Source organism: Clarias gariepinus, chromosome 17 (assembly GCF_024256425.1).
Source record: "Clarias gariepinus isolate MV-2021 ecotype Netherlands chromosome 17, CGAR_prim_01v2, whole genome shotgun sequence".
Taxonomy (NCBI): domain Eukaryota; kingdom Metazoa; phylum Chordata; class Actinopteri; order Siluriformes; family Clariidae; genus Clarias; species Clarias gariepinus.
In genome coordinates this window covers 23,632,621-23,644,840 of record NC_071116.1, presented here as the reverse complement: position 1 = coordinate 23,644,840, position 12,220 = coordinate 23,632,621, and the positions used below count along the sequence as shown (strand labels likewise).

Genomic DNA, 12,220 nt, shown 5'->3' with positions numbered 1-12,220 from the left:
TCCTTCTGGCTCTCCCTTTTAGTTATGCTGTCATAGTTAGTCCTGCCGGAGTCTCTGCTTGCACGCTACAGTTAATATACATTCACATTATACATTGTGTGACTGTGACCATACCTAACTGCCATCTCTCCTCTTCTTCTCTTTCCCCCCCTCTTTCTTTTTCCTCTCTCCTCCTGTCCCCCCCTTTCACTCTTTCTCTCTCTCTCTGTCGAGCTACACATGTCGTTCCTGAGCTGCCAGTGATCCAGACTCCCTCTGCCCTCCGGACCTGTCTGACCCATCCTGGTGCCCCGCTTCTGGCTGAAGATCTCGTCACATGGATGCCCCGTGTGTCTCTCTGGGATGCGTCTGGTGTCTGGGAATGATTCTCTCTACCTAGAAAATGGTTCTGGCCTTGACTGGTGTTGGCAACTGTTTCTCTGGGGACTTGACAGTTCGATAGTTCATGACTGGAACTTCTTACAAGTCTACCTGGGTCTTCAATAACTACCTGGACTCCATATTAACATCAATTAACATCAGCTATTTTAGCTGAACTGCCTCCCACCCTACACACTGTATATATGCAGATCATTTACTGCTTCTTGTTTCACCCAAATGAGGATGGGTTCCCTGTTGAGTCTGGTTCCTCTCAAGGTTTCTTCCTCTTACCATCTCAGGGAGTTTTTCCTTGCCACTGTCGCCCTCGGCTTGCTCACCAGGGACAAACTGACCATTTTGATTCATACAAATTCACATTTCATACAAACCTAAATAATTCTTTTGACTATGTAAAGCTGCTTTGCGGCAAAGAAAAATTGCTAAAAGCGCTATACAAATAAAATTGAATTGAATTGAATTTCAAGTCCAACGCCTTAACCACTCGGCCATCGCAGCCACCTGGGGCGTGGTGTTCATATGAACTGTTTTCCCGCTCCATATTCAATAGAATGCATTAATTACCGTCTACTATTCACTCATTTAATTTATGGCTGATTGGGTTTCTGCAGGCTGTTTTTTTTTAACCATCTACTGTACATACTTGGATTGTTTATTGCGAGAGGTCTTGTGGTATTTTCTAAGCAACGCTCTGTCTCCTCCCTTGTAACGTCCTCTGCTTCGCTAGAAGGGTTTCAGCCCTGAATGTAGAGCAGTTCGTGGGTTTATGCTGGATCTTTACCCATGTTACTGCTGAGGTCCAGCTCTGTAGAGGTAGGCCTTTGTAGAACTGCTCCAGGGTACAAGCGGTAACTGTTGAGCTGGCTGTGAGAGAGAATGGTGTTTATCTAGACATACGGTAAAACCTCGCTGCGAGCAGGGTTCGAACCTGCGCGGGGAAACCCCATTGGATTTCGAGTCCAACGCCTTAACCTCGCGGCCATCACAGCTCCGGTGGTACGCGGCGTACCTAAATGTTGTCGAACCACCAAACTTGTAAAAGAAAAACTCTTTCTAACATTCTGCTCAAAATTCTTCTTTACTTTGTGAAGATCTTCATGTGCTCTGTTGGGCTTCTATGTCCTTGAGATCATCACAGCTCCTTACTGGTTAAGCCATCACGCACCCTTCCATGATAAGTTCTACACAAGACTGTATGTATGAAGGCTGGTATCGGTTCTGGCAGATCCCCATTATGACTGCTGAAAGCATGATCCAGGTGTTGTTTGACAATGAGAAATTTTTTCCTAGCAAACACTGTGGGAACCTGGCCCAGTGATGTGCTTTATTAACCGTGGTATGAACTTGGTTTAAATTTTTTGCTTCTGCTGTACTCGGAGGTTCCCACCACTAATTTGCCTTGGACTGAAAAGAGTTCGGCTCTGCAGATGAAATCATGCGTGATGAAAACCCTGTCGTTTGCTCTCCTAGCCCTGGAACGCGACGAGCTAGTCCTGCTCCACCACCGTATGTTGAGGCATCACAGTACAGGATCAGTTTCTAGTTTTCATCCTAGGGCACTAACACCCTGCTGGATTGCAGAAGTTCCTTAGCGTGCTTGAAAGCTGTTTCCTGCTCATGTCCTCAGAGAGTAGGCGCATTGACGGATCCACATCCTATTGTAAACGTACGACAGTCTTGAGTAGGATTTAAGCTCAGCTGCTTTGACTTTTGTTGGCACTGGATGCAGTCCCATCACACCCTCCATAGTGCACTGGAAAATAGGTGGACTGGAGCTCACGCCTGAAGGTGGTCTTGAATATGGGAAGAGTCCCCTACAAGAATTTTTGCTGTCATGAACTTTCTCAAGATTCCTCATTTAGTCAAGTCAGTAGATAGACCTGGCTCAAGTCTAACTTGATGTCTTTCTGCCATCTAGATAAACCTTCTATTCTATCTTGTATTTTTGGAACAGGGTGTTGTTTCGCAGGTAGCAACTTGAATGCACAGGTAGAATGTCAAAATTTCCCTGTTCGCTGCGAGCAGGGTTCGAACCTGCGCGGGGAAACCCCATTGGATTTCAAGTCCAACGCCTTAACCACTCGGCCATCGCAGCCACCTGGGGTGTGGTGTTCATATGAACTGTTTTCCCGCTCCATATTCAATAGAATGCATTAATTACCGTCTACTATTTACTCATTTAATTTATGGCTGATTGGGTTTCTGCAGGCTGTTTTTTTTAACCATCTACTGTACATACTTGGATTGTTTATTGCGAGAGGTCTTGTGGTATTTTCTAAGCAACGCTCTGTCTCCTCCCTTGTAACGTCCTCTGCTTCGCTAGAAGGGTTTCAGCCCTGAACGTAGAGCAGTTCGTGGGTTTATGCTGGATCTTTACCCATGTTACTGCTGAGGTCCAGCTCTGTAGAGGTAGGCCTTTGTAGAACTGCTCCAGGGTACAAGCGGTAACTGTTGAGCTGGCTGTGAGAGAGAATGGTGTTTATCTAGACATACGGTAAAACCTCGCTGCGAGCAGGGTTCGAACCTGCGCGGGGAAACCCCATTGGATTTCGAGTCCAACGCCTTAACCTCTCGGCCATCACAGCTCCGGTGGGACGCGGCATACCTAAATGTTGTCGAACCACCAAACTTGTAAAAGAAAAACTCTTTCTAACATTCTGCTCAAAATTCTTCTTTACTTTGTGAAGATCTTCATGTGCTCTGTTGGGCTTCTATGTCCTTGAGATCATCACAGCTCCTTACTGGTTAAGCCATCAGGCACCCTTCCATGATAAGTTCTACACAAGACTGTATGTATGAAGGCTGGTATCGGTTCTGGCAGATCCCCATTATGACTGCTGAAAGCATGATCCAGGTGTTGTTTGACAATGAGAAATTTTTTCCTAGCAAACACTGTGGGAACCTGGCCCAGTGATGTGCTTTATTAACCGTGGTATGAACTTGGTTTAAATTTTTTGCTTCTGCTGTACTCGGAGGTTCCCACCACTAATTTGCCTTGGACTGAAAAGAGTTCGGCTCTGCAGATGAAATCATGCGTGATGAAAACCCTGTCGTTTGCTCTCCTAGCCCTGGAACGCGACGAGCTAGTCCTGCTCCACCACCGTATGTTGAGGCATCACAGTACAGGATCAGTTTCTAGTTTTCATCCTAGGGCACTAACACCCTGCTGGATTGCAGAAGTTCCTTAGCGTGCTTGAAAGCTGTTTCCTGCTCATGTCCTCAGAGAGTAGGCGCATTGACGGATCCACATCCTATTGTAAACGTACGACAGTCTTGAGTAGGATTTAAGCTCAGCTGCTTTGACTTTTGTTGGCAGTGGATGCAGTCCCATCACACCCTCCATAGTGCACTGGAAAATAGGTGGACTGGAGCTCACGCCTGAAGATGGTCTTGAATATGGGAAGAGTCCCCTACAAGAATTTTTGCTGTCATGAACTTTCTCAAGATTTCTCATTTAGTCCAGTCAGTAGATAGACCTGACTTAAGTCTAACTTGATGTCTTTCTGCCATCTAGATAAACCTTCTATTCTATCTTGTATTTTTGGAACAGGGTGTTGTTTCGCAGGTAGCAACTTGAATGCACGGGTAGAATGTCAAAATTTCCCTGGTCGCTGCGAGCAGGGTTCGAACCTGCGCGGGGAAACCCCATTGGATTTCAAGTCCAACGCCTTAACCACTCGGCCATCGCAGCCACCTGGGGTGTGGTGTTCATATGAACTGTTTTCCCGCTCCATATTCAATAGAATGCATTAAGTACTGTCTACTATTTACTCATTTAATTTATGGCTGATTGGGTTTCTGCAGGCTGTTTTTTTTAACCATCTACTGTACATACTTGGATTGTTTATTGCGAGAGGTCTTGTGGTATTTTCTAAGCAACGCTCTGTCTCCTCCCTTGTAACGTCCTCTGCTTCGCTAGAAGGGTTTCAGCTCTGAACGTAGAGCAGTTCGTGATAAGTTCTACACAAGACTGTATGTATGAAGGCTGGTATCGGTTCTGGCAGATCCCCATTATGACTGCTGAAAGCATGATCCAGGTGTTGTTTGACAATGAGAAATTTTTTCCTAGCAAACACTGTGGGAACCTGGCCCAGTGATGTGCTTTATTAACCGTGGTATGAACTTGGTTGAAATTTTTTGCTTCTGCTGTACTCGGAGGTTCCCACCACTAATTTGCCTTGGACTGAAAAGAGTTCGGCTCTGCAGATGAAATCATGCGTGATGAAAACCCTGTCGTTTGCTCTCCTAGCCCTGGAACGCGACGAGCTAGTCCTGCTCCACCACCGTATGTTGAGGCATCACAGTACAGGATCAGTTTCTAGTTTTCATCCTAGGGCACTAACACCCCGCTGGATTGCAGAAGTTCCTTAGCGTGCTTGAAAGCTGTTTCCTGCTCATGTCCTCAGAGAGTAGGCGCATTGACGGATCCACATCCTATTGTAAACGTACGACAGTCTTGAGTAGGATTTAAGCTCAGCTGCTTTGACTTTTGTTGGCAGTGGATGCAGTCCCATCACACCCTCCATAGTGCACTGGAACATAGGTGGACTGGAGCTCACGCATGAAGGTGGTCTTGAATATGGGAAGAGTCCCCTACAAGAATTTTTGCTGTCATGAACTTTCTCAAGATTCCTCATTTAGTCCAGTCAGTAGATAGACCTGGCTCAAGTTTAACTTGATGTCTTTCTGCCATCTAGATAAACCTTCTATTCTATCTTGTATTTTTGGAACAGGGTGTTGTTTCGCAGGTAGCAACTTGAATGCACAGGTAGAATGTCAAAATTTCCCTGGTCGCTGCAAGCAGGGTTCGAACCTGCGCGGGGAAACCCCATTGGATTTCAAGTCCAACGCCTTAACCACTCGGCCATCGCAGCCACCTGGGGTGTGGTGTTCATATGAACTGTTTTCCCGCTCCATATTCAATAGAATGCATTAATTACCGTCTACTATTCACTCATTTAATTTATGGCTGATTGGGTTTCTGCAGGCTGTTTTTTTTAACCATCTACTGTACATACTTGGATTGTTTATTGCGAGAGGTCTTGTGGTATTTTCTAAGCAACGCTCTGTCTCCTCCCTTGTAACGTCCTCTGCTTCGCTAGAAGGGTTTCAGCCCTGAACGTAGAGCAGTTCGTGGGTTTATGCTGGATCTTTACCCATGTTACTGCTGAGGTCCAGCTCTGTAGAGGTAGGCCTTTGTAGAACTGCTCCAGGGTACAAGTGGTAACTGTTGAGCTGGCTGTGAGAGAGAATGGTGTTTATCTAGACATACGGTAAAACCTCGCTGCGAGCAGGGTTCGAACCTGCGCGGGGAAACCCCATTGGATTTCGAGTCCAACGCCTTAACCTCTCGGCCATCACAGCTCCGGTGGGACGCGGCGTACCTAAATGTTGTCGAACCACCAAACTTGTAAAAGAAAAACTCTTTCTAACATTCTGCTCAAAATTCTTCTTAACTTTGTGAAGATCTTCATGTGCTCTGTTGGGCTTCTATGTCCTTGAGATCATCACAGCTCCTTACTGGTTAAGCCATCAGGCACCCTTCCATGATAAGTTCTACACAAGACTGTATGTATGAAGGCTGGTATCGGTTCTGGCAGATCCCCATTATGACTGCTGAAAGCATGATCCAGGTGTTGTTTGACAATGAGAAATTTTTTCCTAGCAAACACTGTGGGAACCTGGCCCAGTGATGTGCTTTATTAACCGTGGTATGAACTTGGTTTAAATTTTTTGCTTCTGCTGTACTCGGAGGTTCCCACCACTAATTTGCCTTGGACTGAAAAGAGTTCGGCTCTGCAGATGAAATCATGCGTGAAGAAAACCCTGTCGTTTGCTCTCCTAGCCCTGGAACGCGACGAGCTGGTCCTGCTCCACCACCGTATGTTGAGGCATCACAATACAGGATCAGTTTCTAGTTTTCATCCTAGGGCACTAACACCCTGCTGGATTGCAGAAGTTCCTTAGCGTGCTTGAAAGCTGTTTCCTGCTCATGTCCTCAGAGAGTAGGCGCATTGACGGATCCACATCCTATTGTAAACGTACGACAGTCTTGAGTAGGATTTAAGCTCAGATGCTTTGACTTTTGTTGGCAGTGAATGCAGTCCCATCACACCCTCCATAGTGCACTGGAAAATATGTGGACTGGAGCTCACGCCTGAAGATGGTCTTGAATATGGGAAGAGTCCCCTACAAGAATCTTTGCTGTCATGAACTTTCTCAAGATTCCTCATTTAGTCCAGTCAGTAGATAGACCTGGCTCAAGTCTAACTTGATGTCTTTCTGCCATCTAGATAAACCTTCTATTCTATCTTGTATTTTTGGAACAGGGTGTTGTTTCGCAGGTAGCAACTTAAATGCACAGGTAGAATGTAAAAATTTCCCTGTTCGCTGCGAGCAGGATTCGAACCTGCGCGGGGAAACCCCATTGGATTTCAAGTCCAACGCCTTAACCACTCGGCCATCGCAGTCACCTGGGGTGTGATATTCATATGAACTGTTTTCCCGCTCCATATTCAATAGACTGCATTAATTACCGTCTACTATTCACTCATTTAATTTATGGCTGATTGGGTTTCTGCAGGCTGTTTTTTTTAACCATCTACTGTACATACTTGGATTGTTTATTGCGAGAGGTCTTGTGGTATTTTCTAAGCAACGATCTGTCTCCTCCCTTGTAACGTCCTCTGCTTCGCTAGAAGGGTTTCAGCCCTGAATGTAGAGCAGTTCGTGGGTTTATGCTGGATCTTTACCCAGGTTACTGCTGAGGTCCAGCTCTGTAGAGGTCCAGCTCTGTAGAGGTAGGCCTTTGTAGAACTGCTCCAGGGTACAAGTGGTAACTGTTGAGCTGGCTGTGAGAGAGAATGGTGTTTATCTAGACATACGTTAAAAACCTCGCTGCGAGCAGGGTTCGAACCTGCGCGGGGAAACCTCATTGGATTTCAAGTCCAACGCCTTAACCTCTCGGCCATCACAGCTCCGGTGGGACGCGGCGTACCTAAATGTTGTCGAACCACCAAACTTGTAAAAGAAAAACTCTTTCTAACATTCTGCTCAAAATTCTTCTTAACTTTGTGAAGATCTTCATGTGCTCTGTTGGGCTTCTATGTCCTTGAGATCATCACAGCTCCTTACTGGTTAAGCCATCAGGCACCCTTCCATGATAAGTTCTACACAAGACTGTATGTATGAAGGCTGGTATCGGTTCTGGCAGATCCCCATTATGACTGCTGAAAGCATGATCCAGGTGTTGTTTGACAATGAGAAATTTTTTCCTAGCAAACACTGTGGGAACCTGGCCCAGTGATGTGCTTTATTAACCGTGGTATGAACTTGGTTTAAATTTTTTGCTTCTGCTGTACTCGGAGGTTCCCACCACTAATTTGCCTTGGACTGAAAAGAGTTCGGCTCTGCAGATGAAATCATGCGTGATGAAAACCCTGTCGTTTGCTCTCCTAGCCCTGGAACGCGACGAGCTGGTCCTGCTCCACCACCGTATGTTGAGGCATCACAATACAGGATCAGTTTCTAGTTTTCATCCTAGGGCACTAACACCCTGCTGGATTGCAGAAGTTCCTTAGCGTGCTTGAAAGCTGTTTCCTGCTCATGTCCTCAGAGAGTAGGCGCATTGACGGATCCACATCCTATTGTAAACGTACGACAGTCTTGAGTAGGATTTAAGCTCAGATGCTTTGACTTTTGTTGGCAGTGAATGCAGTCCCATCACACCCTCCATAGTGCACTGGAAAATATGTGGACTGGAGCTCACGCCTGAAGATGGTCTTGAATATGGGAAGAGTCCCCTACAAGAATTTTTGCTGTCATGAACTTTCTCAAGATTCCTCATTTAGTCCAGTCAGTAGATAGACCTGGCTTAAGTCTAACTTGATGTCTTTCTGCCATCTAGATAAACCTTCTATTCTATCTTGTATTTTTGGAACAGGGTGTTGTTTCGCAGGTAGCAACTTAAATGCACAGGTAGAATGTCAAAATTTCCCTGTTCGCTGCGAGCAGGATTCGAACCTGCGCGGGGAAACCCCATTGGATTTCAAGTCCAACGCCTTAACCACTCGGCCATCGCAGCCACCTGGGGTGTGATATTCATATGAACTGTTTTCCCGCTCCATATTCAATAGACTGCATTAATTACCGTCTACTATTCACTCATTTAATTTATGGCTGATTGGGTTTCTGCAGGCTGTTTTTTTTAACCATCTACTGTACATACTTGGATTGTTTATTGCGAGAGGTCTTGTGGTATTTTCTAAGCAACGATCTGTCTCCTCCCTTGTAACGTCCTCTGCTTCGCTAGAAGGGTTTCAGCCCTGAATGTAGAGCAGTTCGTGGGTTTATGCTGGATCTTTACCCAGGTTACTGCTGAGGTCCAGCTCTGTAGAGGTAGGCCTTTGTAGAACTGCTCCAGGGTACAAGCGGTAACTGTTGAGCTGGCTGTGAGAGAGAATGGTGTTTATCTAGACATACGGTAAAACCTCGCTGCGAGCAGGGTTCGAACCTGCGCGGGGAAACCCCATTGGATTTCGAGTCCAACGCCTTAACCTCTCGGCCATCACAGCTCCGGTGGGACGCGGCGTACCTAAATGTTGTCGAACCACCAAACTTGTAAAAGAAAAACTCTTTCTAACATTCTGCTCAAAATTCTTCTTTACTTTGTGAAGATCTTCATGTGCTCTGTTGGGCTTCTATGTCCTTGAGATCATCACAGCTCCTTACTGGTTAAGCCATCGGGCACCCTTCCATGATAAGTTCTACACAAGACTGTATGTATGAAGGCTGGTATCGGTTCTGGCAGATCCCCATTATGACTGCTGAAAGCATGATCCAGGTGTTGTTTCACAATGAGAAATTTTTTCCTAGCAAACACTGTGGGAACCTGGCCCAGTGATGTGCTTTATTAACCGTGGTATGAACTTGGTTTACATTTTTTGCTTCTGCTGTACTCGGAGGTTCCCACCACTAATTTGCCTTGGACTGAAAAGAGTTCGGCTCTGCAGATGAAATCATGCGTGATGAAAACCCTGTCGTTTGCTCTCCTAGCCCTGGAACGCGACGAGCTAGTCCTGCTCCACCACCGTATGTTGAGGCATCACAGTACAGGATCAGTTTCTAGTTTTCATCCTAGGGCACTAACACCCTGCTGGATTGCAGAAGTTCCTTAGCGTGCTTGAAAGCTGTTTCCTGCTCATGTCCTCAGAGAGTAGGCGCATTGACGGATCCACATCCTATTGTAAACGTACGACAGTCTTGAGTAGGATTTAAGCTCAGCTGCTTTGACTTTTGTTGGCAGTGGATGCAGTCCCATCACACCCTCCATAGTGCACTGGAAAATAGGTGGACTGGAGCTCACGCCTGAAGGTGGTCTTGAATATGGGAAGAGTCCCCTACAAGAATCTTTGCTGTCATGAACTTTCTCAAGATTCCTCATTTAGTCCAGTCAGTAGATAGACCTGGCTCAAGTCTAACTTGATGTCTTTCTGCCATCTAGATAAACCTTCTATTCTATCTTGTATTTTTGGAACAGGGTGTTGTTTCGCAGGTAGCAACTTAAATGCACAGGTAGAATGTCAAAATTTCCCTGTTCGCTGCGAGCAGGATTCGAACCTGCGCGGGGAAACCCCATTGGATTTCAAGTCCAACGCCTTAACCACTCGGCCATCGCAGCCACCTGGGGTGTGATATTCATATGAACTGTTTTCCCGCTCCATATTCAATAGACTGCATTAATTACCGTCTACTATTCACTCATTTAATTTATGGCTGATTGGGTTTCTGCAGGCTGTTTTTTTTAACCATCTACTGTACATACTTGGATTGTTTATTGCGAGAGGTCTTGTGGTATTTTCTAAGCAACGATCTGTCTCCTCCCTTGTAACGTCCTCTGCTTCGCTAGAAGGGTTTCAGCCCTGAATGTAGAGCAGTTCGTGGGTTTATGCTGGATCTTTACCCAGGTTACTGCTGAGGTCCAGCTCTGTAGAGGTCCAGCTCTGTAGAGGTAGGCCTTTGTAGAACTGCTCCAGGGTACAAGCGGTAACTGTTGAGCTGGCTGTGAGAGAGAATGGTGTTTATCTAGACATACGTTAAAAACCTCGCTGCGAGCAGGGTTCGAACCTGCGCGGGGAAACCTCATTGGATTTCAAGTCCAACGCCTTAACCTCTCGGCCATCACAGCTCCGGTGGGACGCGGCGTACCTAAATGTTGTCGAACCACCAAACTTGTAAAAGAAAAACTCTTTCTAACATTCTGCTCAAAATTCTTCTTAACTTTGTGAAGATCTTCATGTGCTCTGTTGGGCTTCTATGTCCTTGAGATCATCACAGCTCCTTACTGGTTAAGCCATCAGGCACCCTTCCATGATAAGTTCTACACAAGACTGTATGTATGAAGGCTGGTATCGGTTCTGGCAGATCCCCATTATGACTGCTGAAAGCATGATCCAGGTGTTGTTTGACAATGAGAAATTTTTTCCTAGCAAACACTGTGGGAACCTGGCCCAGTGATGTGCTTTATTAACCGTGGTATGAACTTGGTTTAAATTTTTTGCTTCTGCTGTACTCGGAGGTTCCCACCACTAATTTGCCTTGGACTGAAAAGAGTTCGGCTCTGCAGATGAAATCATGCGTGATGAAAACCCTGTCGTTTGCTCTCCTAGCCCTGGAACGCGACGAGCTGGTCCTGCTCCACCACCGTATGTTGAGGCATCACAATACAGGATCAGTTTCTAGTTTTCATCCTAGGGCACTAACACCCTGCTGGATTGCAGAAGTTCCTTAGCGTGCTTGAAAGCTGTTTCCTGCTCATGTCCTCAGAGAGTAGGCGCATTGACGGATCCACATCCTATTGTAAACGTACGACAGTCTTGAGTAGGATTTAAGCTCAGATGCTTTGACTTTTGTTGGCAGTGAATGCAGTCCCATCACACCCTCCATAGTGCACTGGAAAATATGTGGACTGGAGCTCACGCCTGAAGATGGTCTTGAATATGGGAAGAGTCCCCTACAAGAATTTTTGCTGTGATGAACTTTCTCAAGATTCCTCATTTAGTCCAGTCAGTAGATAGACCTGGCTTAAGTCTAACTTGATGTCTTTCTGCCATCTAGATAAACCTTCTATTCTATCTTGTATTTTTGGAACAGGGTGTTGTTTCGCAGGTAGCAACTTGAATGCACAGGTAGAATGTCAAAATTTCCCTGTTCGCTGCGAGCAGGGTTCGAACCTGCGCAGGGAAACCCCATTGGATTTCAAGTCCAACGCCTTAACCACTCGGCCATCGCAGCCACCTGGGGTGTGGCGTTCATATGAACTGTTTTCCCGCTCCATATTCAATAGAATGCATTAATTACCGTCTACTATTCACTCATTTAATTTATGGCTGATTGGGTTTCTGCAGGCTGTTTTTTTTAACCATCTACTGTACATACTTGGATTGTTTATTGCGAGAGGTCTTGTGGTATTTTCTAAGCAACGCTCTGTCTCCTCCCTTGTAACGTCCTCTGCTTCGCTAGAAGGGTTTCAGCCCTGAATGTAGAGCAGTTCGTGGGTTTATGCTGGATCTTTACCCATGTTACTGCTGAGGTCCAGCTCTGTAGAGGTAGGCCTTTGTAGAACTGCTCCAGGGTACAAGCGGTAACTGTTGAGCTGGCTGTGAGAGAGAATGGTGTTTATCTAGACATACGGTAAAACCTCGCTGCGAGCAGGGTTCGAACCTGCGCGGGGAAACCCCATTGGATTTCGAGTCCAACGCCTTAACCTCTCGGCCATCACAGCTCCGGTGGGACGCAGCGTACCTAAATGTTGTCGAACCACCAAACTTGTAAAAGAAAAACT

The 12,220-nt window shown here is 46.0% G+C and overlaps 14 non-coding genes across 14 annotated transcripts; all 14 read right to left on the bottom strand.

The window, feature by feature from the left end:
• Window positions 1-1,285: 1,285 nt before the first annotated feature.
• On the bottom strand, window positions 1,286-1,367 carry trnas-cga (transfer RNA serine (anticodon CGA)). The gene has a single exon. It is a non-coding gene; the product is annotated as a tRNA-Ser (tRNA).
• A 1,024-nt stretch (window positions 1,368-2,391) lies between these two features.
• trnas-uga (transfer RNA serine (anticodon UGA)) lies at window positions 2,392-2,473 on the bottom strand. The gene has a single exon. It is a non-coding gene; the product is annotated as a tRNA-Ser (tRNA).
• Window positions 2,474-2,881: 408 nt separating this feature from the next.
• Window positions 2,882-2,963, bottom strand: trnas-cga (transfer RNA serine (anticodon CGA)). Its single transcript has one exon. It is a non-coding gene; the product is annotated as a tRNA-Ser (tRNA).
• Window positions 2,964-3,987: 1,024 nt separating this feature from the next.
• trnas-uga (transfer RNA serine (anticodon UGA)) lies at window positions 3,988-4,069 on the bottom strand. The gene has a single exon. It is a non-coding gene; the product is annotated as a tRNA-Ser (tRNA).
• Window positions 4,070-5,170: 1,101 nt separating this feature from the next.
• Window positions 5,171-5,252, bottom strand: trnas-uga (transfer RNA serine (anticodon UGA)). Its single transcript has one exon. It is a non-coding gene; the product is annotated as a tRNA-Ser (tRNA).
• A 408-nt stretch (window positions 5,253-5,660) lies between these two features.
• Window positions 5,661-5,742, bottom strand: trnas-cga (transfer RNA serine (anticodon CGA)). The gene has a single exon. It is a non-coding gene; the product is annotated as a tRNA-Ser (tRNA).
• Window positions 5,743-6,766: 1,024 nt separating this feature from the next.
• On the bottom strand, window positions 6,767-6,848 carry trnas-uga (transfer RNA serine (anticodon UGA)). Its single transcript has one exon. It is a non-coding gene; the product is annotated as a tRNA-Ser (tRNA).
• Window positions 6,849-7,273: 425 nt separating this feature from the next.
• On the bottom strand, window positions 7,274-7,355 carry trnas-uga (transfer RNA serine (anticodon UGA)). The gene has a single exon. It is a non-coding gene; the product is annotated as a tRNA-Ser (tRNA).
• Window positions 7,356-8,379: 1,024 nt separating this feature from the next.
• trnas-uga (transfer RNA serine (anticodon UGA)) lies at window positions 8,380-8,461 on the bottom strand. The gene has a single exon. It is a non-coding gene; the product is annotated as a tRNA-Ser (tRNA).
• Window positions 8,462-8,869: 408 nt separating this feature from the next.
• trnas-cga (transfer RNA serine (anticodon CGA)) lies at window positions 8,870-8,951 on the bottom strand. Its single transcript has one exon. It is a non-coding gene; the product is annotated as a tRNA-Ser (tRNA).
• Window positions 8,952-9,975: 1,024 nt separating this feature from the next.
• Window positions 9,976-10,057, bottom strand: trnas-uga (transfer RNA serine (anticodon UGA)). Its single transcript has one exon. It is a non-coding gene; the product is annotated as a tRNA-Ser (tRNA).
• A 425-nt stretch (window positions 10,058-10,482) lies between these two features.
• Window positions 10,483-10,564, bottom strand: trnas-uga (transfer RNA serine (anticodon UGA)). Its single transcript has one exon. It is a non-coding gene; the product is annotated as a tRNA-Ser (tRNA).
• Window positions 10,565-11,588: 1,024 nt separating this feature from the next.
• Window positions 11,589-11,670, bottom strand: trnas-uga (transfer RNA serine (anticodon UGA)). Its single transcript has one exon. It is a non-coding gene; the product is annotated as a tRNA-Ser (tRNA).
• A 408-nt stretch (window positions 11,671-12,078) lies between these two features.
• trnas-cga (transfer RNA serine (anticodon CGA)) lies at window positions 12,079-12,160 on the bottom strand. The gene has a single exon. It is a non-coding gene; the product is annotated as a tRNA-Ser (tRNA).
• Window positions 12,161-12,220: the final 60 nt, after the last annotated feature.